This window comes from Schistocerca americana, chromosome 7 (genome assembly GCF_021461395.2).
Source record: "Schistocerca americana isolate TAMUIC-IGC-003095 chromosome 7, iqSchAmer2.1, whole genome shotgun sequence".
In the NCBI taxonomy this organism is placed as follows: domain Eukaryota; kingdom Metazoa; phylum Arthropoda; class Insecta; order Orthoptera; family Acrididae; genus Schistocerca; species Schistocerca americana.
The window spans coordinates 367,785,673-367,790,819 of record NC_060125.1 but is presented as its reverse complement, the minus strand read 5'-3'; positions in this window follow the sequence as shown (position 1 = coordinate 367,790,819).

Below are 5,147 nucleotides of genomic sequence, written 5' to 3'. Positions count from 1 at the left end.
ATACGATGTTGTTAAACTCTCTAAAAAAAGTAAACACAAAAGCCACAGTATTGCGTTGAAGAAAATGATGATATGAATACTGTAGTTTACGTCCTGTGCTTGCGCTAACAACATATACCATATCTCCTGAATAAATATATCGTTGTACTTCACGATACTCAATATGACGCATTTCAAGAAAATGAGGGCCGTACCCTTACTTCCAGCAAGGAAAATTTACGCTGCCCTGCAAAAGACGTTAAGCTCCGGAATATCAGACCAGCTGTGTGGCTGGATTGAAGAGTTTTTAGCAAACAGAACCCAGGATGCTGTTCTCAATGGAGAGACGTCTACAGACGTTAAAGTAGCCTCTGGCGTTCCACAGGGGAGTGTTATGGGACCATTGCTTTTCACAACATATATAAATGTCCTAGTAGATAGTGTCGGAAGTTCCATGCGGCTTTTCGCGCATGATGCTGTAGTATACAGAGAAGTTGCAGCATTAGAAAATTGCAGCGAAATGCAGGAAGATCTGCAGCGGATAGACTCTAGGTGCAGGGAGTGGCAAATGACCCTTAATATAGACAAATGTAATGTATTGCGAATGCATAGAAAGAAGGATCCTTTATTGTATGAGTATATGATACCAGGACAAACACTGGCAGCAGTTACTTCTGTAAAATATCTGGGAGTATGCGTACGGAACGATTTGAAGTGGAATGATCATATAAAATTAATTGTTCGTAGGGCGGGTGCCAGGTTGAGATTCATTGGGAGAGTCCTTAGAAAACGTAGTCCAGAAACAAAGGAGGTGACTTATAAAACACTCGTTCGACCTATACCTGAGTATTGCTCATCAGTGTGGGATCCGTACCTGGTCAGGTTGACAGAGGAGATAGAGAAGATCCAAAGAAGAGCGGCACGTTTCGTCACAGGGTTATTTGGTAAGCGTGATATCGTTACGGAGATGTTTAGAAAACTCAAGTGGCAGATTCTGCAAGAGAGGCGCTCTGCATCGCGGTGTAGCTTGCTGTCCAGGTTTCGAGAGGGTGCGTTTCTGGATGAGGTATCAAATATATTGCTTCTCCCTACTTATACCTCCCGACGAGATCACGGATTTAAAATTAAAGCGATTCGAGCGCGCACGGAGGCTTTCCGACAGTCGTTCTTCCCGCGAACCATACACGGCTGGAACAGGAAAGGGAGGTAATGACAGTGGCGCGTAATGTGCCCTCCGCCACACACCGTTGGGTGGCTTGCGGAGTATAAATGTAGATGTAGATGTAGAAGACATGGTTCGAGGTCAACGTAACTGTCACAGGTAGAATGTTCGTCAGAGTGCATTATAACTGATGATGGCTACTGTTGTTATCAGTGTTGGTTAGATTATATAACGGACGTGAAAAGCGTGAGATGCTGAGCGACCATTGTGAAAGATACTGAGATTTTGTGTATGCGTGTGAGACAGCGTTACCAAAACCTCAAAGGTAGCTTATTGTGGGTCTCCGTTCGCCCAGCGGTCGAATCTTACAATATGCAAATTACTGGGCATTGGGATGTGCCAGTGGCCTCAAGTTGGAAACGTGAAGGGAGACTCTTCGTTACACTTCCGCTGGACCGCGACTGTACACCAGAAGGGGGTATCACCGTACCGTGCACCAAGCACATTATAACCACATCGTATCTGCGCCCTCCCTCCGAGAATGAGTAGTGGAGTTGCTGCAACATGCTGTGTTACCCCGCACGATTGGCCCGAGATTAGCAGCAGGCGAAAAAGGGAATCACGGTCCCATGCGTAGGCTGCCATCGGCATCACAACACAAATAACTGGATCTAAAGTGATGCTGTGGCTGGGAAGCATGGACTGCTGATGTATGGCGGCGCATGCTATTCAGCGATGAATCGCGATTCAGCACAATCCCGGATGACCATTGTCGGCGAGTATGGTGGCAGCCTGGGGAGAGGTCGTATTCTTCCACCGTTTTACAGTGGCACAGAGGTGTTACTCCAGGCGTCATGGTGCGAGGAACCATCGGGTATAGCTTCAGGGAACTCTGACGGTACAGTGGTATGTCACGGAAATGCGGCGTCCTCATGTGTTACCACCCATAATATCGTGGTACCATTTTTCAGCAGGACATTGCTCGTCCATACAGGGCACGTGGCTCTATCAAGTCTCTGCGGGTTGCTGCGGTTCTCCCATAGCCGGAGATATCGCCACACCAGATCGGATGTCAACTCTGTCGCAGAGCTGGAGCAGTTATAATACAGCGTAGGTGTGGGCCACTCTGCGTCAGGAGAAGATACACTGAGCTGACTAAAGTCATCGGATAGATATGTGGGCATATTCGGATGGCGGTAGCATCGCGTACAAAAGGTATAAAAGGGCTGCGCATTACCGGAGTTGTAATTTGTTCTCGACTGATTCATTTGAAAGGTTTCCGACATGGTTATGGCCGCACGACGGGCCTTAACAGACTTTTAATGTGGATTGGTAGTTGGACCTAGACACATGAGACATTCTGTTTCGGAAATTGTTAGGGTATTCAATATCCCGAGATCTACAGTGTCAAGAATGTACCGAGCATACCACATTTCAGGCCCTACCTCTCACCGTGAACAACGCAGTGCCCGAGAGCCCCAACTTAACGGCCGAGAGCAGCGGCGGTTGCGAAGAGATAAGCAACACTGCGTGAAACAACCGCAGAAATCAATTTGCGATGTACGACGAACGTATCCGTTAGGACACTGCGGCGAAATTTGGCATTAATGGCCTTTAGCAGCAAACTGAGTACCTTTGCTAATAGCACAAGTCGCCTGCAGCGCGCCTCTTGGGTTCATGACCACATCGGTCGGACGCTAGGCAACTGGAAAACCGTGACCTGGTCAGATGAGTCCCGATTTCACTTGGTAAGAGCTCGTGGTAGGGATTGACTGTGGCGCAGACCCCATGAAGCCATGGTCCCAAGCTGTCAAAAGGCCACTGTGCAAGGTGGTGGTAGCTCTATAATTGTGTGGGCTGTGTTTACATAAAATGGACGAGGTCGTCTGTTCCAGCTGAACCGATCGTTGACTGGAAATGGTTATGTTCGGCTACTTCGAGCCCATATGCAGCCACTCATGGCCTTCATGTCTGGAAACAACTATGGAATGTTTATGGATAACGTCGCGGATTTGGCCACCCCGATCGCCCGACATGAATCCCATCGAACGTTTGTGGGACATAAGCGAGAGGTCAGCTGGTGCACAAAATCCTGCGCTGTCAACAATTTCTCAGTTATGGACGGCTAAAGAGTACCTGTGCAAGCTGGCGGTAGCTCTATAATGGTGTCGGCTGTGTTTACATAAAATGGACGAGGTCGCCTGTTCCAGCTCAACCGATCGTTGACTGAAAGTGGTTAAGTTCGGCTACTTCGAGACCATATGCAGCCACTCATGGACTTCATGTCTGGAAACAACTATGGAATGTTTATAGATAACGTCGCGGATTTGGCCACCCCGATCGCCCGACATGAATCTCATCGAACGTTAGTGGGACATAAGCGAGAGGTCAACTCGTGCACAAAATCCTGCGCTATCAACAATTTCTCAGTTATGGACGGCTAAAGAGACACAATAACTCAACATATCTATCTGCAGGGGGCTGCCAGCGACTTGTTGAGTCCATGCCACGTCGAATTGCTGCGCTAGGCCAGGCAAAAGAAGGTCCGACACGTTAGTAGGACGGGTCTCATGACTTCTGTCACGTCAGTGTACAATGGCCTTATGACACCCTTACCAACCGAATCAGTGGATGCATCCAGGCCAGATGGGGAGCAAAATCATACTGATAAGTGGGCTCTCACTGCCAAGTTCGTGGTAAATTTGACTCGATTTTATAACTACTGAAATGAAATGATCATATGGCATTTATTGGCCGGGATATCCCCTTCGAGGTTCGGACCCCGTATTGCAAGTCTTTTTAGTTGACACCACTTCGGCGACTTCCGTGTCAGTGATGATGAATATGATGGTGAAGGGCACACAACACCCAGTCCCCTGCCGGGAATCGAACCCAGACCCCCTCGCGTAATAAACAATTGTTTTGGTAGGCAGTGTATTTTAGGCATTAATCACATGCTGTACAAACCAGATATTCGTGTCGTTGATTTCAAGCACGACGACGTGGAATCGCAAAGTGGTAATGAAGTTAAGGTGTGGTTCAGTGCTTCCGTGACGGATGAAGCGCGCGAGACCCGTCGCCCGGCAGTCCCACGGGATCTCCCGGGAACGCGTGGACGCTCGGGCAGGCGCGCAGAGGACCGCGAGGAATGCGCTGCGGCCGGACCGGCGGGCGCCGCCCACGCAGCGGCGTCAGCGCGTGCCGCTGCTCGCGGTGGGCGGCCGCTGGCGTCGCCCATCCTGCATAGCCTCCTATCTCTCGCCCGTGCGCTTCTGCTGGTGTTTCAGAACTTGATACGTAGCGCCCAGAGCAGCTAGTCGTACTTCTGGAGTAACGAAAGAAAACGTCCACAGACTAGGAATGGCAAAAACCGACCGGTTAAAAGCGATACCAGTATTTATTTCCGAATAACCTATATTTTTCGGTATTTGTTTCGTCTCCGTTATAGCAGATTTTCTTCATGTTTTACCAATAACTCGGTAAAAAACCGGCATCCCAATTTGCCATAGCAGCAATGGTAATTTTTTTTATACCGGGTGATCAAAAAGTCAGCATATATTTGAAAACTTAATAAATCACGGGATAATGTAGATAGAGAGGTAAAAATTGACACACATGCTTGGAATGACATGGGGTTTTATTAGAAAAAAAAAAAAAAAAAAACAAAGACGCGTGAAAGACCTCTTGCGCGCGTCGTTTGGTAGTGATCGTGTGCTCAGCCGCCACTTTCGTCATGCTTGGCCTCCCAGGTCCCCAGACCTCAGTCCGTGCGATTACTGGCTTTGGGGTTACCTGAAGTCGCAAGTGTAGCGTGATCGACCGACATCTCTAGGTATGCTGAAAGACAACATCCGACGTCAATGCCTCACCTTAACTCCGGGCATGCTTTACAGTGCTGTTCACAACATTATTCCTCGACTACAGCTATTGTTGAGGAATGATGGTGGACATATTGAGCATTTGCTGTAAAGGACATCATCTTTACTGTGTCTTACTTTGTTATGCT